This window comes from Trichomycterus rosablanca, chromosome 2 (assembly GCF_030014385.1).
Source record: "Trichomycterus rosablanca isolate fTriRos1 chromosome 2, fTriRos1.hap1, whole genome shotgun sequence".
Taxonomy (NCBI): domain Eukaryota; kingdom Metazoa; phylum Chordata; class Actinopteri; order Siluriformes; family Trichomycteridae; genus Trichomycterus; species Trichomycterus rosablanca.
This window is the reverse complement of record NC_085989.1, coordinates 57,860,139-57,884,521: the sequence shown is the minus strand read 5'-3', so window position 1 is coordinate 57,884,521 and position 24,383 is coordinate 57,860,139. Positions and strand designations below refer to the sequence as shown.

The 24,383-nt window shown below is 43.8% G+C and overlaps 2 pseudogenes; one reads left to right on the top strand and one right to left on the bottom strand.

Annotated features, from left to right (window-relative positions):
- Nucleotides 1-24,383, bottom strand: part of LOC134302867 (zinc finger protein 208-like) — a 108,520-nt pseudogene that overhangs the window by 66,005 nt on the left and 18,132 nt on the right.
- Nucleotides 1-24,383, top strand: part of LOC134300493 (zinc finger protein 420-like) — a 24,967-nt pseudogene extending 584 nt beyond the window's left edge.

The window sequence follows — 24,383 nt, the reverse complement described above, 5'->3', positions numbered from 1 at the left end:
CAGGACCTTCAGGTGGTGCCTACAGCAAACACAGAATTAACTAATACTGCACAAACGTGTGCAAGACAAAAGCAGACCAGTACACAGAGCTATACTGGATGTGTGAATGAGTAGAGTACCAAAATATAACAAGCCTTTATTTGTCATATATACGTGTAGCCATCGTATGGCGCCCCGGGAGCAGAGAGGCTTAAGGGCCCAACAGTGGCTGCATGGCAGAGCTAGGGTTCGAACTCTCAACCTTTCAGTTGATATCCCAAAGCCCCGCTCACTAGGCTCCCACTGTCCCTTGTCTATGAAGACAGTGTGTAATAGAGTATTGTGAAAGATGTAAACATAACCCCATTAGCAGCAAATTTCAGTGTGTGTGTGTGTGGGGGGGGGGGGGGGGGGGGTGTATCTGTGTGTGTGTAGTGTTTGGTCCAGTTCAGCTTATTGAGGTGTGTTTGTGTGGTGTTTACGGAGTCTGGTGGCTTGTGGGAAGAACCTGTCGCACTGCAGTAGCTCCTGGTTAAATCCAGAGTTGAAATAAAAGCAAGCCGAGCCAGTGTGATCCAAATTCTCTGAATCACTTTTTGTGGTCACGTAAATGTTTACCTTCAGATGAGTGCTGGCTGCAATGTGACGTAGGGCTGTCGCGGTGAAAGAATTTCCCCTTTCGGTATTTAGCACGGCTCAACACCGCGGTATGCGATATTATCGCCATATACAGTGTATCACAAAAGTGAGTACACCCCTCACATTTCTGCAGATATTTAAGTATATCTTTTCATGGGACAACACTGACAAAATGACACTTTGACACAATGAAAAGTAGTCTGTGTGCAGCTTATATAACAGTGTAAATTTATTCTTCCCTCAAAATAACTCAATATACAGCCATTAATGTCTAAACCACCGGCAACAAAAGTGAGTACACCCCTTAGTGAAAGTTCCTGAAGTGTCAATATTTTGTGTGGCCACCATTATTTCCCAGAACTGCCTTAACTCTCCTGGGCATGGAGTTTACCAGAGCTTCACAGGTTGCCACTGGAATGCTTTTCCACTCCTCCATGACGACGTCACGGAGCTGGCGGATATTCGAGACTTTGCGCTCCTCCACCTTCCGCTTGAGGATGCCCCAAAGATGTTCTATTGGGTTTAGGTCTGGAGACATGCTTGGCCAGTCCATCACCTTTACCCTCAGCCTCTTCAATAAAGCAGTGGTCGTCTTAGAGGTGTGTTTGGGGTCATTATCATGCTGGAACACTGCCCTGCGACCCAGTTTCCAGAGGGAGGGGATCATGCTCTGCTTCAGTATTTCACAGTACATATTGGAGTTCATGCGTCCCTCAATGAAATGTAACTCCCCAACACCTGCTGCACTCATGCAGCCCCAGACCATGGCATTCCCACCACCATGCTTGACTGTAGGCATGACACACTTATCTTTGTACTCCTCACCTGATTGCTGCCACACATGCTTGAGACCATCTGAACCAAACAAATTAATCTTGGTCTCATCAGACCATAGGACATGGTTCCAGTAATCCATGTCCTTTGTTGACATGTCTTCAGCAAACTGTTTGCGGGCTTTCTTGTGTAGAGACTTCAGAAGAGGCTTCCTTCTGGGGTGACAGCCATGCAGACCAATTTGATGTAGTGTGCGGCGTATGGTCTGAGCACTGACAGGCTGACCCCCCACCTTTTCAATCTCTGCAGCAATGCTGACAGCACTCCTGCGCCTATCTTTCAAAGACAGCAGTTGGATGTGACGCTGAGCACGTGCACTCAGCTTCTTTGGACGACCAACGCGAGGTCTGTTCTGAGTGGACCCTGCTCTTTTAAAACGCTGGATGATCTTGGCCACTTTGCTGCAGCTCAGTTTCAGGGTGTTGGCAATCTTCTTGTAGCCTTGGCCATCTTCATGTAGCGCAACAATTTGTCTTTTAAGATCCTCAGAGAGTTCTTTGCCATGAGGTGCCATGTTGGAACTTTCAGTGACCAGTATGAGAGAGTGTGAGAGCTGTACTACTAAATTGAACACACCTGCTCCCTATGCACACCTGAGACCTAGTAACACTAGGTCACATGACATTTTGGAGGGAAAATGACAAGCAGTGCTCAATTTGGACATTTAGGGGTGTAGTCTCTTAGGGGTGTACTCACTTTTGTTGCCGGTGGTTTAGACATTAATGGCTGTATATTGAGTTATTTTGAGGGAAGAATAAATGTACACTGTTATATAAGCTGCACACAGACTACTTTTCATTGTGTCAAAGTGTCATTTTGTTAGTGTTGTCCCATGAAAAGATATACTTAAATATCTGCAGAAATGTGAGGGGTGTACTCACTTTTGTGATACACTGTGTATATATATATATATATATTTTTTTTAATTACTTAATTGATCTGGATTTTAGAGCTATATAAACAAGCTTTATTGTTAGGCTATGATTCGGTATATTATTGTTTCATAATGACAAAGATGAGACGGCTTTAGGACAAATCAAATGCGTGTTTATTGTTAAATACAGAACAGAGCAGGGACTCACAATAAGAATGCGCGTCTTTTCTCTATTAAAAAAAGGTTTAAATTTAGCTTCTAGCCTAGGCTAGATATGGGCTTGTTAAGTCTGACGTCACACGTGACGTTCGGACCATTTCCGGGTCCAAACGCAAACAACTATGATATGATAAGATAAGATAAGGCTGAACCTCTGAACCTTTTTATATATATTGTAAAAGCAATATTGCACTAATTGTAATTTTCTATGTTTATTGTCATAAATAGTTCCTGTTTGGTTAAATAATACTTATTTATAAGTGGAGACTTGGTATTTTAACTATTGATAATTTTTCCTGGTAATCAATGTATGCTGTTATTCATTAGTCCTCTTTGGTTAGCCCTTAAGAGGGCAGAATTGTATTGGCTCTATATACGGAAAATATATATAAAATATACGGAAAGAAAGAGGACGCGGAGCAATAGATTTTTTACCGTAGTTTTGTTTGTTATACGCCAATTGCGAACATATTGAGTTTTTATTTTGTTTTTATAAGAAACTTGGATTAATGGATAAGCCAATTTAAGAAGAAAGTTAAAATAAATAATGTTTGTGGGAAAACTTATGGAACTCTGTGTCGCTGTCATTGGAAATTGGGTTTACAAACACGAGTCATAAACTTCTAGTCCTTCTCAATAGCGATCTGGACGAGAAAAGGTATTTTATATATATATATATATATATATATATATATATATATATAGACAAGATGTGCAGTACACTAGTTCATGTCATTATTTAATTTCATGTCAACTCATCAAGAGGTAAGCGGTCATATTTTTAATTCATTACATGAAAACTGACATTTCTGACTCTTTGGTTTTACTTTTAATCAGTATAGCTTATAGCTTATAAAAATCAAAAATCCAGGATATCACATGTAAATTATATGAACATATTACATGTAAATTAAAAACAGCTTGAAACACGTGTAATGAATATACAATTTGACAGTTTACATTAAATTATGAACAAAAATATTACTTCATGATATCTAATTGCAAGAAAAGCGGTAGAAAGACAGTTGGGTAGTTTTTTTCCGACTGGGACACAGCACTGTGGTATATTGAAAATACAAGGGGTCTCAGCCAACTTGGACCCGGATGTGACGTTTCATAAGGTCGACACGTCACGACTTAACAAGCGGATACACTGTAAAACGAAAAAAAAAAAGTGTTTAGGCTAAATATTTTAAATGCTCATCTCATCAATATATGATAAATAAAAAATAGAATAAAGAATAAAGTCTGTAAGACCTTAAACCTGCGTTATCATGCGCGCTAGAAGAACCAACATGTTCACCTGATGTGGTTTGAGAGAGGATCTGAGTGGGGTAGCGATGTCCCCGACGGCACTAACAGTCTCTCTGATGGTGCTCGCTGCACTAATACACACGTGTACTGTACCTGCATGTGACTTTACAGAGCAGAGCAAATCTAGCCTGGTTGTCGCGTGACTATTAATCATCTATTTAGTAGCTATAATTAACATAACAATATAAACTACATTTCAAGTTATTTATTCATATCAATACATTTTTATTCAACGAAAAAATACATTTAAATCATTCCAGCAAGCCAGCAAGAGAATATTTGCAGGCTGCAATACCATATTAACCGTTAAGTCATTAAGTGTTTTAGTACGCCGAGGCTGTTTGAATATAGTCTAAATTACAAGTATTTTATTGAGTGTGAACTCAATTTAATCATTAATAAACTTGCCAATAATTAATGTTGCCATTGTTTCCATTTTAAAACACAAACTCTGACACTCAGCAGCAACGGATGCGAACAGTTGGCGGGAAAATGACACTCTTAGCTCATTTTCATTATGAACTTATTTAACATTTATTACACCCGAATGTAAGCATAAAACAAGATGGACCATGCAACAACAAAAAAACGTAATGCTGGTCTATACCGCGGTATTTCAAAATTGCGGTTAGCGCGACAGCCCTAATGTGACGTTTATTCGCCTTAATCAACCTGGATCTCTTAGGATTTTTACCTAGGATAGCGCTTTTTACAATAGATATCGTCTCAAAGCAACTTTACAGAATCCAGGACCAACAGACCAAAAACCTCCTGTTGAGCAAGCCGAGGGCGAGAGTGGCAGGAAAAACTGCCTTAATAATACATTTACATTTTTACATTTTCAGCATTTAGCAGACGCCTTTATCCAAAGCGACTTACATTTTATACAGTCTAAGCCATTGAGGGTTAAGGGAGGGTGGGGTTTGAACCGGCAACCTTTTGATTACAAGTCCAGTACCTTAACCACTAGACTACAACTTCCCTAATACAGAGGAACCAGACTCAGCAGGGACCCCCGTCCTCCTCGGGTGGCCTGGAGGAAACTTTAAATAAATAGGATTTACACAAATCATACAAACACAGAATTAAATGAAACTGAAAGTTATAACTAGCAATAAAATAATAGAGTTCTTTGTTATTCAGTCCAGTCTGTGATAAAGTCTGTTGTAAGTTCTGGAAATTTTTGGTGCAAACACGCCAGGGATCCGTCACATCTAGTAGGAGCAGCATTGTTGGCACGACAATCTCAACTTGCCGTCTTTAACCTGGAGAGGGTGAACAGGTTCATGTCAGAACCACCTCGGTGTAAAACAACAGAAGATGTCGTTACAATGTGAATCATTAAGAGTAAAATATCAGTTTTACAGAGAGCAGCTTTAGACTCCGCCCACTAATTATTACAGCAGAACTAAACGGGAGAGCGAGCAGGTAACAAGGTTCAGACTGTGGGAAGAGTTTCAATCAACATAGTCATCTCAAAATCCACCAGCGCATTCACACCGGAGAGAAACCGTATCAGTGCTCAGAGTGTGGGAAGAGTTTCATTCAGCAATACGATCTTAAAAGACACCAGCGCATTCACACCGGAGAGAAACCCTATCACCGCCCCGACTGCGGGAAGACAGAAGGCAGAGCGAGCAGGTAACAAGGTCATGAAGGCTTTCACAGGACATCAGCGCCCACCTCCCCCACCGGCATCAAACCTGAGTGATCGGATAAGAGAGGCAGAACGACAGCAAACCAACATCCCTGATCATCACACGTTTCTATCACCAAGAACAACCAAGATCTTTGTCTATAGTCGGGGTGGGCAGCTTTGGTCCTAGAGGTCAGAGATCAGGCGCAGAGCACCAGACTGCCCAGACCCCCGACATCCAGGTTGTAGAGCACATCTGCTAGGATATAGGATTGCACGGACGGTTTATTAACAGGTTTTATTATTTATAACGTTATAAATGTATGAATTCTTTTCTATTTCAGAAATGAACGACGGTTTCTCCTGCTCCTTCTGTCCCTTCACCTGCACCACCCAGAACCACCTGCACCATCACATCGAGAGCTGCCACGACGACATATACGAGACGGTGGTGGACTTCACCGAGGCTGAACATGAGGATCTGACGCCCACCAGGAGCTCCAGCTGCGAGCAAACGTCCTCTGGTCCTCTCGGTATTAACGCCTCTCTCGTACGAAAGCAGAAAGGAGGAAACATCTGCTCGGAATGCGGGAAGTGCTTCAGTTTCCGAAACGCCCTCAGAAGACACCAGCGCATTCACACCGGAGAGAAACCGTATCAGTGCTCGCAGTGTGGGAAGAGCTTTAATCGACTGAGTCATCTCAAAATACACCAGCGCATTCACACCGGAGAGAAACCATATCAGTGCTCGCAGTGTGAGAAGAGCTTCAGCTCCCAGTGCACTCTCAAAGTACACCAGCGCATTCATAGCGGAGACAAACTGTTTCAGTGCTCGCAGTGCGGGAAGAGTTTTAACAATCAGAGCCATCTCAAAGTACACCAGCGCATTCACACCGGAGAGAAACCCTATCAGTGCTTACAGTGTGGAAAGAGTTTTAATAATCAGAGTCACCTTAAACGACACCAGCACATTCACGCTGAAGAGAAACCCTATCAGTGTTCACTATGTGGAAAGAGTTTTAATCAGCTGGGCGCTCTCAAAATACACGAGCGCATTCACACCGGGGAGAAACTGTTCCAGTGCTCACAGTGTGGGAAGAGCTTTAATCGACTATGTCATCTCAAAAGACACCAGAGCATTCACACCGGCGAGAAACCCTACCACTGCTCGGACTGTGGGAAGAGTTTTCATCAACAGAGTCATCTTAAACGACACCAGCGCATTCACACCGGAGAGAAGCCGTACCAGTGCTCGGACTGCGGAAAAAGCTTCAACCGGCAGAGTCTCCTCAAGAGACACCAGCGCATCTACACTAAAGAGAAACCCTACTTCTGCTCGCAGTGTGGGAAAAGCTTTCATCAGCAGAGCGATCTTAAAAACCACCAGCGCATTCACACCGGAGAGAAGCCCTACGAGTGCGCGCAGTGCGGGCAGAGGTTCAATCGACAGAGCAGTCTCAAAAGACATCAGCGCATTCACACCGGAGAGAAACCCTATTTCTGCTCGCGGTGCGGGAAGAGTTTTACCGATCCGAGTACTTTAAAAAGGCACCAGCGCAGTCACACCTGAGAGCAACCGCATCCATGAAGACTTCCAGTTAGCCTCTTCCGCTCTAGATGTGTTTGGATCTTCGTAGCTATCAGTGTTAGCTTGTTGTTTTAACGTTAATTAACTTGATTTACAGAAGTGGGGCCGTCTGGTGCTAGTGGAAGGTTTAGTTGGACCAGGAGTGTTTTGATCATGAACTGAAGGTTCTAAACACACACTAAAGGTAAATGTAAGGCGCTGTACGACCTTCACCCACCCCCTAAAAGTAAAGAACCTCTTTGGCTTGGGTTACAAGATTCTGGTAAAACCTTAGTGGTGTCACCTTGTCAGGAGACCATCACCAGCAAGACACTGGAGATGATGGACCAGTAGAACAATGAGGTCTCCTCAAGAATTGTCTGACCATTGTAGCTTCAGCAGCATCCTCAAGTAGATGTAAGGTCTGTCCACTTTCCCGTCAACCCCCTGAATTGAGATTTGAGTCATGGGTGAGGCTTGGGCCTCTGGAGGTCCACCACTATCTCCTTCATCCTAGATGGCTTGACCTGCACCATGCCACCCACCAGGCTCCAGTACTCCTCCTCCTGTCCACCCGCCAACACACCTCACAATTGCAGTGTCGTCTGAGAACTCCTGCACGTGGCACGAATCGGAGTCGATGTCAGAAGTGCAGATGGTGAACAAGATAGGGGAAAGTACAGTTCCCTGAGGTGTACCAGTGCCTCTTACTGTGATCTCTCTGTAAGGTAGTCAGCTTGGACATCTTGGCTCTTAATGGAGCGTGTTGAGTGGAGGTTCTTGATGCGGCGCCGTCTGAGGGATGGAAGATCACGAGCGTTCAGATTAAGCTTTACACACTGAAATTCCTCCTGATTCCTTGAATGGTTTAATGATATTCTGCACTGTAGAGGGAGAACATGCAAATCCCTTCCAATCTTTCTTTGAGGTTCATTGTTTTTAAACATTTCAATCATTTTCTCACACATTTGTGGACAAACTGGATCCTCTGATCATCTTTAGTCATCAGAGACTCTCAGCCTTTCCTGGATGCTGCTTTTGTACCAAACCATGATCACAATCACCTGTTCACATCACATCATTATTTAGTGTTTCACCTCATTACTAGCTCTAAATTATCCCCGTCCCAACTTTTTTGGAATGTGTTGCAGGCCTGAAATGCAGGAATGGATGTTTATTAATAAATGAAATGAAGTTGAGCAGATAAAAGATGAAACATCTCAGGTCCATCCTGTCTGACATCAAATAAAAGTCAATGAAAGAAAGTCTGTAAGAACTCTGTCCCAACTCTTTCTGATTTGGGGTTGTATTTTGGGGTAAATAAAGGAGCCATGCTAAATGATAAAATACCAGAGTGCACAAACAAGAAAACAAGTAGAAGTACTACACACACAGAGGTACTGGAGAGGCTCAGTTGTTCCATTGTGACAAAATATAGGTTCAAAGTGGAACGTTTACCATGTAACATGTAAAAATTACCCTGATCACTTCTCTGATGTATTTAAATAATTACCAATAATTTAGTAATATTGAGCTTAGTGAATCCATCAACAATCAACATTGAGAGCCAAGATGTCAAAGCTGACTACCTCACAGAGAGATCACAGTAAGTCAGGCTTAAGGCACTGGTGTACCTCAGGGGACTGTACTTTCCCCTGTCTTGTTCACCGTCTACACTTCTGGTTCCTTTTTTAATTTTAAGGGAGTTTTACTTGCAACTGTCACCCTCTGCTTGCTCAATAGGGGTTTTTTGGTCTGTCTGTCCTGGATTCTGTAAAGTTGGATCATCGGTAAACTTAACTTAATAGCCGCCCTTTTACAATTCTACATGTTCAAGGTCCCTTCCTCTTCACCTTTAAAGTATCTTTACAGTTCATCTCTAATCTAAAGGTATTTTTATTTAAGTAATGTGTGATTCTTTGCATGTTTTATTGTATTGTGTGTTATTTCTTATTGTTTTCTGCATTAAATATCCATTAGTAAATGTTGCAGGTTTAAAATGCATTAACATGATTGTAATGGTAGCAAATAAAAACATTATTTTTATCTTCAATAAACGATTATTTAATCTTGTTGTATTTTATCATTTTAGTATCACTACAAGCTGTTGCGCAGGTGAGTTTTTAGAGAAGCAAAAAGCCAGTAAGCTTCAAAAGTTGCAGTTTCTTTCAAGTAAGATTGTTTTGTTAATAAGTCAGCTAACAAAACAAAGTGCAAATGCAAACCTGTCTTGATTTCGCCGTAAATGACGTAGGTACAGTGTATCACAAAAGTGAGTACACCCCTCACATTTCTGCAGATATTTAAGTATATCTTTTCATGGGACAACACTGACAAAATTACACTTTGACACAATGAAAAGTAGTCTGTGTGCAGCTTATATAACAGTGTAAATTTATTCTTCCCTCAAAATAACTCAATATACAGCCATTAATGTCTAAACCACCGGCAACAAAAGTGAGTACACCCCTAAGAGACTACACCCCTAAATGTCCAAATTGAGCACTGCTTGTCATTTTCCCTCCAAAATGTCATGTGATTTGTTAGTGTTACTAGGTCTCAGGTGTGCATAGGGAGCAGGTGTGTTCAATTTAGTAGTACAGCTCTCACACTCTCTCATACTGGTCACTGAAAGTTCCAACATGGCACCTCATGGCAAAGAACTCTCTGAGGATCTTAAAAGACGAATTGTTGCGCTACATGAAGATGGCCAAGGCTACAAGAAGATTGCCAACACCCTGAAACTGAGCTGCAGCACAGTGGCCAAGATCATCCAGCGTTTTAAAAGAGCAGGGTCCACTCAGAACAGACCTCGCGTTGGTCGTCCAAAGAAGCTGAGTGCACATGCTCAGCGTCACAACCAACTGCTGTCTTTGAAAGATAGGCGCAGGAGTGCTGTCAGCATTGCTGCAGAGATTGAAAAGGTGGGGGGTCAGCCTGTCAGTGCTCAGACCATACGCCGCACACTACATCAAATTGGTCTGCATGGCTGTCACCCCAGAAGGAAGCCTCTTCTGAAGTCTCTACACAAGAAAGCCCGCAAACAGTTTGCTGAAGACATGTCAACAAAGGACATGGATTACTGGAACCATGTCCTATGGTCTGATGAGACCAAGATTAATTTGTTTGGTTCAGATGGTCTCAAGCATGTGTGGCGGCAATCAGGTGAGGAGTACAAAGATAAGTGTGTCATGCCTACAGTCAAGCATGGTGGTGGAAATGCCATGGTCTGGGGCTGCATGAGTGCAGCAGGTGTTGGGGAGTTACATTTCATTGAGGGACACATGAACTCCAATATGTACTGTGAAATACTGAAGCAGAGCATGATCCCCTCCCTCCGGAAACTGGGTTGCAGGGCAGTGTTTCAGCATGATAATGACCCCAAACACACCTCTAAGACGACCACTGCTTTATTGAAGAGGCTGAGGGTAAAGGTGATGGACTGGCCAAGCATGTCTCCAGACCTAAACCCAATAGAACATCTTTGGGGCATCCTCAAGCGGAAGGTGGAGGAGCGCAAAGTCTCGAATATCCGCCAGCTCCGTGATGTCATCATGGAGCAGTGGAAAAGCATTCCAGTGGCAACCTGTGAAGCTCTGGTAAACTCCATGCCCAGGAGAGTTAAGGCAGTTCTGGGAAATAATGGTGGCCACACAAAATATTGACACTTCAGGAACTTTCACTAAGGGGTGTACTCACTTTTGTTGCTGGTGGTTTAGACATTAATGGCTGTATATTGAGTTATTTTGAGGGAAGAATAAATTTACACTGTTATATAAGCTGCACACAGACTACTTTTCATTGTGTCAAAGTGTCATTTTGTCAGTGTTGTCCCATGAAAAGATATACTTAAATATCTGCAGAAATGTGAGGGGTGTACTCACTTTTGTGATACACTGTACATTAATTAAATAAAGTGCCAGATAGAAATGACACACCAATCACACATCAGCGCAGATCAGAGGTGGGCAACTACATTTTCCAAGGGGCCGCAGAAGAACCCGGGACTGTTGTGGACGGCCGAACCTACAGGGTGAACTTGATTGACCGCTCCAGTTCTGGATGCTTTTGCAGTTTAGCGAGGAAAGCTTCAGATGTGACGCTCTGCATCGTTCAGGTTCTTGTATTTGTCTCTGTGTTGATTTAAATGATTAAAACTGTAATCTATAATCAACTTTACATCTCACTTCAGTAAATAAATACTCAAAAGTCTCTCTATCAATCATTATCACACTCAGTTCTGTTCGCCAAGACATTACGGTGAAGCTGAATACACTCACACACACGTAAATTGAAACGTACGTGAATGTAAAGAAATAGCGCTCCCTTCAAAATGTTCGATGTACATTTAATTACGTCTGGTTTTTAATTAGGGCGGCACGGTGGCGTGGCGGGTAGCACTGTCGCCTCACAGCAAGAAGGTCCTGGGTTCGATCCCCAGTCTATCAGAGTTTGCATGTTCTCCTTGTGTCTGTGTGGGTTTCCTCCGGGAGCTCCGGTTTCCTCCCACAGTCCAAAAAAAAAATATGCAGTCAGGTTATTTGGAGACACTGAATTGCCCTATAGATGAACATGTGTGTGTGGGTGTGTCTGCCCTGCGATAGACTGGCGCCCCGTCCAGGGTGTTACTGTGTTCCTTGCGCCCATTGAAAAGCTGGGATAGGCTCCAGCACCCCGCGACCCTGATTGGATAAGCGGTTAAGAAAGTGAGTGAGTGGTTTTTAATTGCCATCGACCTCATTTGGGCCGGTTGGGGACAGCCAAAGTGCCGGATGTGGCCCGCGTGCCGTACGATGCCCTGGTGTGGCATAGATCCTGGTAAAAAAAAAAAAAACATTTCTCTTTAACATCCTTGGAGAACAAGTTATGAGAGAGGTGCTACAAGAATTTGCCGGTCAATTCAAGATTGGTGAAAAAGACCATTAGCAATCTCAGATATGGTAATGATAATGTAAGGGGGATGAATATACAACCCCAAATCAGAAAAAGTTGGGACAGTATGGAAAATGCTAATAAAATAATAATAAAACGTTTACTTTGACTTTTATTTGATGTCAGACAGAATGGACCTGAGATATTTCATGTTTTATCTGCTCGACTTCATTTCATTTATTAATAAACATCCATTCCTGCATTTCAGACCTGCAACACATTCCAAAAAAAAGTTGGGACGGGGGTAATGAGGTGAAAACACTAAATAATGATGTGATGATGTGAACAGGTGATTGTGATCATGGTTTGGTACAAAAGCAGCATCCAGGAAAGGCTGAGAGTCTCTGATGAGTAAAGATGATCAGAGGATCCAGTTTGTCCACAAATGTGTTAGAAAATGATTGAAGTGTTTAAAAACAATGAACCTCAAAGAAAGATTGGAAGGGATTTGCATGTTCTCCCTCTACAGTGCAGAATATAATTAAACCATTCAATGAATCAGGAGGAATTTCAGTGTGTAAAGGTCGAGGGTGAGAGCTTAATCTGAACGCTCGTGATCTTCCATCCCTCAGACGGCGCCGCATCAAGAACCTCCACTCAACACTAGCTGATATAAGCACATGGGTGAGGGATTAGTTTATCAAACCTTTATCAGCTCTACAATACAGAGTTGTGTCTCCATCTCTCCGTTGTGTGTGAGGAGGTTCCTGCTACATCTCGCTAATGAATGAACGTATTGTACTGTAGATATCTGCACTAACGCTGCAGTCCTGCAGGAGGCGCTAATGAACCTGAGCGTCGAAGCTCAACCAGCTCAATTCAAGCAAGTAGAAAAAAGAAGCCGCAGCAGCTGATGTGTTTGTACTAGTGAATCATCTGTAAGTCAAATATTTATTTATTTATTCGCCACACTTGGATTATTAGCTGCATTCTAACTGATAATGAAACTAGAGTTCGTAATAAAAGAGCGCCGTGAGGATTTGAGGAGCTTTAACTCCATTCTCAGTTAAATACACAAACTGCTAGCGGCTCCGCTAACCGTTAGCACCACTCATGATTCAGCGCTGATGAACCGATTCATTTGAACTGATCCAGATGAATCAATCGATCAGAACTGATTCGGAGTTTCTTCATAATTAAAGCGAACAGTTTTATAGAAACTACAGTGAATTATAGAAAAACGAGAATTACGTGCATTGGGTTCATCCTAAAAACACTACAGATTTAAAATAGAGAGTATTTACACCGATCAGGCATAACATTATGACCACCTCCTTGTTTCTACACTCACTGTCCATTCTATCAGCTCCACTTACTACAATTACTGACTGTAGTCCATCTGTTGCTGTTCTTCAATGGTCAGGATCACCACAGAGCAGGTATTATTTAGGTGGTGGATCATTCTCAGTACTGCAGTGACTCTGACATGGTGCTGGTGTGTTAGTGTGTGTTGTGCTGGTACGAGTGGATCTAAACACCTCACTGTCACCGCTGGACTGAGAATCGTCCACCAACCAAAAATATCCAGCCGACAGCGCCCCGTGGGCAGCGTCCTGTGACCACTGATGAAGGTCTAGAAGATGACCGACTCAAACAGCAGCAATAGATGAGCGATCGTCTCTGACTTTACATCTACAAGGTGGACCGACTAGGTAGGAGTGTCTAATAGAGTGGACAGTGAGTGGACACGGTGTTTAAAAACTCCAGCAGCACTGCTGTTTCTGATCTACTCATACCAGCACAACACACACTAACACACCACCACCATGTCAGTGTCACTGCAGTGCTGAGAATGATCCACCACCTAAATAATACCTGCTCTGTGGTGGTCCTGTTGTTTTCCACAGACTCATTACACCAAGATGCTCTAAGTGCTTTTGGAAGTCTTTTCTGCTAGATGCTGCTTGGCTCCACAATAGTTTCGATCAATATTTTGACTCACAGCATTGTCACGACCCTGAAGTGGCTCTAGGGGTAAATGCAATCTTGTAGGACGGAGAACGTACCCACCCAGTTTTTATTCAACAGAAACGACAAAACAACCAATCTGACCTATTTAGTACAGAAGCTGCTGAACCGCTGGCTGTCGGGCCTCAACATCGGCTCATGTCGCTGCTATTAGGGCTGCCGCGATTGGTCGACCTAGTCGATGACGTCAATATTTTAAGTGTGATTATAAACGATCCTTTTTCATTTCTACGACGTCTCCGTTCATATAAGCGTTCGTATGATTCCCTCAGCACGACTCGCCGTGTGCAGGACCTCAGTCGTATCTGCTCCGGTCACTGGTCGGCGGTTGTCTTAAAAAACGCCGTCTGCAGCCGTCAGAGGACGATTGTAGAGCTTTCAAAGAGAAGATCAAAGTTCTCCACGACCCAAATCATCCAAAGGTCTCCGGAGCTCTCACCACTGTGTTTACATGGTTTAGAATGTGAAGTAAGTGTTGAGTGAATGTGGAGGTTAGAATCTGGGCTCGTTCTGTAATGAGACGCGGCTACATCTAACTATTTTATCTCTGCTATAAGTTGAAGCACTTTGCTTTGTGTACAGAACAGCATGAACACGAGCTGCACTCTGTTTAATATGAACATAAACCCTGTTTACATTCAGTTCTGTGTTAGATTATTATGCTGCACAGTTTAGTGTTCAAATAAAAGAAGATTCAATGAGATTCAAAATTCATTTTGGAGGAAAATTAATCATTTAGATTAATTGACTAATCGATAAAATAGTTTATAGATCAATCGATAGAAGAATAGTCGTTAGTGGCAGCCCTAACTGCTATAAATTCATCTAGCCAAGAAACGTGGGTAAACAAGAAGAACCAAAACAAGCATAACAGCCAGTTAAAACAGTCTAAAAGAGTAACCCATCTATCTATCTGTCTGTCTGTCTATTAGATCTTCAACAATGCAGGCAGCAGAAGATGGACACACCTCCCCTGTGGATCTACAACATGAACGATTCCAGAAGAAGATCACAATAAAGCAGGAAGCTGAAGATGAAAGTTACCTCTGTAAGTAAACATGGAGCACGATGCCACTTTTCCACCAGACGGTGGTGCAGTACATTGTGGTTAGTGGATAATGGATTAGAACCTGTACTGTACTGGACCTAATCACACAGTCCTACATTTCCTTCAGTTGCTGAGTTTCTTTTTCACATATTGATGGGATTTCAGGTGAAGGAACCTCAATCCCAGTGGAACACGACTCCTCCGACGAAGACCTGTTCCCAGTGGACCGACAGCACGGAGGGTTCCGGATGACACCTGTGAAGAAGGAAGAAGCTGAAGATGAGGATGAGGATGAATATGAAGACGAACTCGGTAAAACATCTTCATTTGAGTCAGACTTTTTTGCACATGTTTACATGTGAATCCAGCGAATCCACTTCATCTTCACCTCCCACTGTGTTTCCAAACGCCCCCGCTTTTTGGTTTGTAAAGAACAGTCAAGAGTCAGGAGAGGTTTGATTGTCATTTCAGCTATACACGAGGACATATCGAGAGGAAACAACGTTCCTCCAGGACCAGGGTGCAACGTAGAACAAAAAGTGCAAGACAGTGCAGATAAACAACACTACAATAAATACTAGAAGACGTTCATAATCTAAAGAGTATTTAAGGAAGACGAGACTAGAGACAGTGTTGGTCAGTACATGGCAGGGCTGGACTGGGAACAAAATTCAGCCCTGGACTTTTTTCTTCACCAGCCCACTACAAGCACATCGCGTCACACATATCACCCCCTAATCAAATGTTAGATGATTGATATTAATAGTTTTCATCTATCTTACCACTTAAGTTAATAACTCACTATAATAAAAATTAAAATAATAACAAAAAATAACTACAAACAAATATATACGGGGATGGACAATGAAACTGAAACACCTGGTTTTAGACCACAATAATTTATTAGTATGGTGTAGGACCTCCTTTTGCGGCCAATACAGCGTCAATTCGTCTTGGAGATGACATATACAGTGTATCACAAAAGTGAGTACACCCCTCACATTTCTGCAGATATTTAAGTATATCTTTTCATGGGACAACACTGACAAAATGACACTTTGACACAATGAAAAGTAGTCTGTGTGCAGCTTATATAACAGTGTAAATTAATTCTTCCCTCAAAATAACTCAACACACAGCCATTAATGTCTAAACCACCGGCAACAAAAGTGAGTACACCCCTTAGTGAAAGTTCCTGAAGTGTCAATATTTTGTGTGGCCACCATTATTTCCCAGAACTGCCTTAACTCTCCTGGGCATGGAGTTTACCAGAGCTTCACAGGTTGCCACTGGAATGCTTTTCCACTCCTCCATGACGACATCACGGAGCTGGCGGATATTCAAGACTTTGCGCTCCTCCACCTTCCGCTTGAGGATGCCCCAAAGATGTTCTATTGGGTTTAGGTCTGGAGACATGCTTGGCCAGTCCATCACCTTTACCCTCAGCCTCTTCAATAAAGCAGTGGTCGTCTTAGAGGTGTGTTTGGGGTCATTATCATGCTGGAACACTGCCCTGCGACCCAGTTTCCGGAGGGAGGGGATCATGCTCTGCTCAGTATTTCACAGTACATATTGGAGTTCATGTGTCCCTCAATGAAATGTAACTCCCCAACACCTGCTGCACTCATGCAGCCCCAGACCATGGCATTCCCACCACCATGCTTGACTGTAGGCATGACACACTTATCTTTGTACTCCTCACCTGATTGCCGCCACACATGCTTGAGACCATCTGAACCAAACAAATTAATCTTGGTCTCATCAGACCATAGGACATGGTTCCAGTAATCCATGTCCTTTGTTGACATGTCTTCAGCAAACTGTTTGCGGGCTTTCTTGTGTAGAGACTTCAGAAGAGGCTTCCTTCTGGGGTGACAGCCATGCAGACCAATTTGATGTAGTGTGCGGCGTATGGTCTGAGCACTGACAGGCTGACCCCCCACCTTTTCAATCTCTGCAGCAATGCTGACAGCACTCCTGCGCCTATCTTTCAAAGACAGCAGTTGGATGTGACGCTGAGCACGTGCACTCAGCTTCTTTGGACGACCAACGCGAGGTCTGTTCTGAGTGGACCCTGCTCTTTTAAAACGCTGGATGATCTTGGCCACTGTGCTGCAGCTCAGTTTCAGGGTGTTGGCAATCTTCTTGTAGCCTTGGCCATCTTCATGTAGCACAACAATTCGTCTTTTAAGATCCTCAGAGAGTTCTTTGCCATGAGGTGCCATGTTGGAACTTTCAGTGACCAGTATGAGAGAGTGTGAGAGCTGTACTACTAAATTGAACACACCTGCTCCCTATGCACACCTGAGACCTAGTAACACTAACAAATCACATGACATTTTGGAGGGAAAATGACAAGCAGTGCTTAATTTGGACATTTAGGGATGTAGTCTCTTAGGGGTGTACTCACTTTTGTTGCCGGTGGTTTAGACATTAATGGCTGTATATTGAGTTATTTTGAGGGAAGAATAAATTTACACTGTTATATAATCTGCACACAGACTACTTTTCATTGTGTCAAAGTGTCATTTTGTCAGTGTTGTCCCATGAAAAGATATACTTAAATATCTGCAGAAATGTGAGGGGTGTACTCACTTTTGTGATACACTGTACAAGTCCTGCACAGTGGTCAGAGGGATTTTAAGCCATTCTTCTTGCAGGATAGTGGCCAGGTCACTACGTGATGCTGGTGGAGGAAAACGTTTCCTGACTCGCTTCTCCAAAACACCCCAAAGTGGCTCAATAATATTTAGATCTGGTGACTGTGCAGGCCATGGGAGATGTTCAGCTTCACTTTCATGTTCATCAAACCAATCTTTCACCAGTCTTGCTGTGTGTATTGGTGCATTGTCATCCTGATACACGGCACCGCCATTGGATGCACATGGTCCTCCAGAATGGTTCGGTAGTCCTTGGCAGTGACGCGCCCATCTAGCACAAGTATTGGGCCAAGGGAATGCCATGATATGGCAGCCCAAACCATCACTGATCCACCCCCATGCTTCACTCTGGGCATGCAACAGTCTGGGTGGTATGCTTCTTTGGGGCTTCTCCACACCGTAACTCTCCCGGATGTGGGGAAAACAGTAAAGGTGGACTCATCAGAGAACAATACATGTTTCACATTGTCCACAGCCCAAGATTTGCGCTCCTTGCACCATTGAAACCGACGTTTGGCATTGGCACGAGTGACCAAAGGTTTGGCTATAGCAGCCCGGCCGTGTATATTGACCCTGTGGAGCTCCCGACGGACAGTTCTGGTGGAAACAGGAGAGTTGAGGTGCACATTTAATTCTGCCGTGATTTGGGCAGCCGTGGTTTTATGTTTTTTGGATACAATCCGGGTTAGCACCCGAACATCCCTTTCAGACAGCTTCCTCTTACGTCCACAGTTAATCCTGTTAGATGTGGTTTGTCCTTCTTGGTGGTATGCTGACATTGCCCTGGATACCGTGGCTCTTGATACATCACAAAGACTTGCTGTCTTGGTCACAGATGCGCCAGCAAGACGTGCACCAACAATTTGTCCTCTTTTGAACTCTGGTATGTCACCCATAATGTTGTGTGCATTGCAATATTTTGAGCAAAACTGTGCTCTTACCCTGCTAATTGAACCTTCACACTCTGCTCTTACTGGTGCAATGTGCAATTAATGAAGATTGGCCACCAGACTGGTCCAATTTAGCCATGAAACCTACCACACTAAAATGACAGGTGTTTCAGTTTCATTGTCCAACGCCTGTATATTTCCAACACTTTCCTTTGGGATTAATAGTTCTATCCATCTATCACACACACAAAATTTACAATTTATTAAATGGTTCTATTGGATTTCCCCATCCTGTCTCATTAAACCGCAAGAAATAAAATTAAACCTTTCTTTCATTAAACCTTTAACACAGGTAAATGTGCTTTTTTCGCACTTTTATTCACACGTGATTCACGTTTGTTCCAAATTAGTGCATTGCTCCGATGAGCAAAGAAATAAATACTTTATATTAGAGATGCATGAGTACGGATACTGGTGTCGGGTATTAGCCCGATACCGCGCTCATTAACTCGTACTCGTACTCGCAAACGAGGCTCCGATACTAAACATCCGATACCTTGTGCCTTGGGTGCGACATTACGAGATTTTTTTACTTCTAAAACTAAAGCAATTCATTTTTCACCCACGGGAGACAGATTGAATTATTCTCACTGACCGCACGCTCACACGCACGTTTAACGTTATTTAGTTCTGTTTGACAAAAAAATAGAGCTAACAGTGAAGATAACCGGTTACAAAAGCAGCGACCGCTGTTATAGGACGTGTTTGTGTTCAATACTCTGTTCACAGTGTCGATACAAGTGATTCAGGAGTCGACTCATTTTAAGCACAGCGTAAGTTTCTCAGTCATCTCTCCGTGTTTACTGTTATAATGAATGATGCGGTTGTAAATAAACACCAACTACTACAGAACATTCTGTGTGACTCGCTTACATTATAAAGCTCAGGCTTAATTATACTGGTTATTACCACAGAGCGGGAGCCGACTCAGAGTCGTTTACGATTTACCCAGGTGAACCACGAATGTACAGTATGTGCTGATAGAATCGGCTCAGATGGGATCGGACTGTATTATCCTTTTAAAGTAAATATTTCAATCAGCAGAATCGCATCGCATGTATGATGTGCACAACGTTAATGACGTGCGTTTATTATTAATGAACGTTAACGTTAGCATGTCAGAAGCTTTCTCAATGATGTCTGTTCCACTGCACTATTTTACACTAAAAACTACACTATCCCATAATGCTCCAGATTGCATCATTCTAAATAGGTATCGGTATCGGCGAGTACAAAAATACATACATACTTTATATGTTGACAAGGGAAATGAACCATGTGCGCTATGCACTTAATCACTCTAAACATGTCCTGAACAGCTGCGTTTTCTTTTCTGTATTAGAGGACAAGATAGTGTTCACTTTTTCTGAAGAGCAGAGACTAATGGTACCGTCTCAAATTATATCCACCGCCCTATGTAGTGCACTATGTTGGACATGATATCATAGAACTTTTACAAAAATCGTCCTTAAAACGGCTGGTTTAAAGCCCCTGATATCCAACAGTAGCTTAGAATAAAGCAATAAGCCACGAGAGGCCGTGCGTTACTGTGATTTTAGCACGGGGATGACGTTTTTGGCACGATGCGAAGCGGAGTACCTAAAACGTCTTTCCCCGTGCTAAAATCGTAACAGTAACGCACGGTCTCGAGTGGCTTATTGCTTTTATAAAACGCCGGTCAACATAAAATATAATAAATACAACAATGTTTAATTCATAAATGTATTTATTGTGTATAAACTTACAATGAAGCGTTCTTCCGCGACGCAAAATAGTTCGATTAACAGTGTTGCTAGGCAACAAGAGGGCGAAAATAACATTAATTTTTTCTTTTCAGTGGCGTATTAATATGGAATGATGTGAGGTGGTCATAGGTGTGAGTTTATCGGGGATTTTACAACGGCTTCGAACGCGGCTCAGCCAATCAGATTTTAGGACCGGAACTATCCGTTTTATAAAACTACTTATTAATCATTCAGCGACTGTTAAAAGAAATGTTTTGTACTGTTAGGCAGTACCCTAAGTAGGGCATAGGCGACATTGGAGATGGGCCCACAGTCTCCTCTTAAACGGCGTTACTAACGAAGCAGAGGCTCTGAACACTAACTTTTCCTTTTCTGCTCTCTGGATATGCTGTAGTTCCTCACTGCCTCACAGGTTGTCCAGTTTCCTGCACTTTTCTGCATCTGCTTGCAGCTTTTTCTGTTTTTTTATCACGGGCTTTTTCTGCACCTCCTTTTACCGCTGGTTGTGATTACGGTTTATCCTGGGGGACATGCAGCGAGGACACTGTGGTGGGCCACATACAGAGCGGCCCACCGGGAAAACTCTCGTCCATCCCTGGTACGTGGTACTGAGTAAATAATGGGTGAGGTAGAAAAACATATTCGGATATGCTAATGTGAATGTTTCAATGATTATTCCGGCACATAACGTTTCAGTTTAGAATTAGAATAGTTTTATGATGTGCAGGTATTGTACAGAATAAGTTCAAGTCAGGTCAGATTTATATAACGCGTCTTACGATGAACATTGTATGCTGGCAATCCCAGCATTCAGTGCGGCACAACTTTTCTCACCAAAAAAATTACAAACGTGGCGGACGAATGCGGAGCAACCAACGGAGTTCCTTTCACATGTAAATAAATTCTGGTTGATGTGTAATCTGTATAAAGGTGTGATTATAACACGTGTGGTTTATTTGTATATTGGGGCGTCGGGGACGGTTCGAGCGTTTTCGGTACACGGAGCGAGACGTCAGCTGGCGTGCTAGCGGGTTGTGCCACCTGAGGCTAGCTGTGTTAGCTTAGTGAGCTAACTGCGGTGGCGTAATCTCTGTCTGAGTATGAGCTCCGTGTGTTATTAGAACCCTCTCCACTGAGGCAGCTGATCAGGTAGCGAGTAGGGAGCAGGGCGGGGTCACCAGGTTTTCAGTCATCAAGTCTGGTGGACAGACTGAATGAATTCTTTTCTATTTCAGAAATGAACGACGGTTTCTCCTGCTCCTTCTGTCCCTTCACCTGCACCACCCAGAACCACCTGCACCATCACATCGAGAGCTGCCACGACGACATATACGAGACGGTGGTGGACTTCACCGAGGCTGAACATGAGGATCTGACGCCCACCAGGAGCTCCAGCAGCGAGCACACGTCCTCCGGTAATCATCATCGACACCTCTCTCGGTCACACACTAGCGCATTCACGCTGAAGGGTGATCTAGGGTTAAGCCTATAATAGTACAATAGTATGTTTACAGCGATGGGTGGGTCCATAGATTTTGTGACGGTGTGGAATTCAATTTTAACCCATAACTGGTGCGGTTACGATCTCCGCTGGCTGATCCGCGCAGGAACTCGCCCCGTGCGGGTGAAAAGATGCAGACGGTACTGCGCACGTGTCGGAGGGGGCGTGCGTCCGTTGCGAAGCTCCTCGGTCAGCGGTGGCTAAATTAGGGCAGAGATCACTGTCCATTTTATCAGCTCCACTCACCATATAGAAGCACTTTGTAGTTCTACAATTACTGACTGTAGTCCATCTGTTTCTCTACATACTTTCTTCAATGGTCAGGACCCCCACAGAGCAGGTATTATTTAGGCGGTGGATGATTCTCAGCACTGCAGTGACACTGACATGGTGCTGGTGTGTTAGTGTGTGTTGTGCTGGTATGAGTGGAGGTTTTAAACACCGTGTCCACTCACTGTCCACTCTATTAGACACTCCTACCTGGTCGGTCCACCTTGTAGATGTAAAGTCAGAGACGATCGCTCATCTATTGCTGCTGTTTGAGTCGGTCATCTTCTAGACCTTCATCAGTGGTCACAGGACGCTGGCCATGGGGCGCTGTTGGCTGGATATTTAGGATTGGTGGACTATTCTCAGTCCAGCAGTGACAGTGAGGTGTTTAGATCCACTCATACCAGCACAATACACACTAACACACCAGCACCATGTCAGTGTCACTGCAGTGCTGAGAATGATCCAGCACCTAAATAATACCTGCTCTGTGGTGGTCCTGACCATTGAAGATTGAGCTCAACACTTCAGCTACTGGATTAGTAATCAGAAGGTCGCTGGTTCAGACCAGTAGGTGTTACAGATCTATTTTTCTTCTATTTCAGAAATGAACGACTATTTCTCCTGCCCGTTCTGTCCCTTCACCTGCACCACCGAAAATCACCTCCACCATCACATCGAGAGATGCCAGGATACCGCCGTGGACTTCACAGAGGCCGAACACGAGGATCCGATGCCCACCGGTAGCTCCGGTACTGAGCAGACGTCCTCCGGAACCATCAGCGTCGGCGCGTCTCTCGTACACAAGCAGAACAATAAAAACGTCTGCTCGCACTGTGGGAAGAGCTTCAGCTCCCAGATCACTCTTAAAAGACACCAGCGCATTCACACCGGAGAGAAGCCCTACCAGTGCTCATATTGTGAGAAGACTTTCAACAATCAGAGTAATCTGAAAACTCACCAGCGCATTCACACCGGAGAGAGGCCGTATCAGTGCTTACAGTGCGGGAAGAGCTTTAACAATCACAGTCATCTCATAACTCACCAGCGCATTCACACCGGAGAGAAACCCTACCAGTGCATGCTGTGTGAGAAGAGTTTCAATAATCGGAGCCACCTCAACAGGCACCAGTACATTCACGCCGAAGAGAAGCCGTACGAGTGCTCGATGTGCGGGAAGAGCTTTAATCAGCAGAGCACTCTCAAAATACACCAGCGCATTCACACCGGAGAGAAGCCGTACCAGTGCTCGGAGTGCGGCAAAACCTTCAACCGGCAGAGTCATCTCAAAAACCACCAGCGCATTCACACGGGGGAGAAGCCGTTCCAGTGCTTGCAGTGCGGGAAGAGCTTCAAAGAGCAGAGTGTGCTCAGGAGGCACCAGCGCATTCACAGCGGAGAGAAGCCGTTCCAGTGCTTGTACTGCGTGAAGACGTTTCATCAACAGAGCCATCTCAGGAGACACCAGCGCATTCACACCGGAGAGAAGCCCTACCAGTGCTCGGACTGCGGCAAGACGTTTAATCGGCACAGTCATCTGAAAATACACCAGCGCATTCACACGAGAGAGAGACCGTACCAGTGCTCGCAGTGCGGAAAGAGCTTTGCCGACCAGAGTTCGTTAAAAAGGCACCAGCTCATTCACACCGGGGAGAAGCCGTACCAGTGCTTGCAGTGCGGGAACACGTTTAATCAACAGAGCGATCTCAAAATACACCAGCGCATTCACACCGGAGAGAAACCCTATCAGTGCTCGGAGTGCGGGAAGAGTTTTAACCGGCAAAGCAGCGTTAAGACGCACCAGCGCACTCACAACAAAGAGCAACCATATCAGTGCTCACAGTGTGGGAAGAGCTTTAAACATCAGAGTCATCTGAAGGAACTCCAGCACGTCAACGCTGGTGAGGATCCATATTTCACTTCACAAGGTGAACACAGCTTTACTGAGCAGGGTTCCTTACACAGCCTGCAGACCACAGAGAAGATATATTTTTGCTCTCAGTGTGGATAGAATTCAAATCCAAACCGGAGACTTAAATAAAAGCTGTTTATTTTCCCCATCATGCTTTCGGCAGAGAACTTTAAAGACACGGGTTCGATACCAGGACCAGAGATGAAACCGCTTCCCTTACTGGTGTAGTCCTAGCACTGGCTTCTCCACCAAGACAGTGGAGTTAATTCCAAGTAACCAGGACAGATCACTGACTGGTAGACAAGTAACCAGGACTCTTGGTAGATCACTAACTT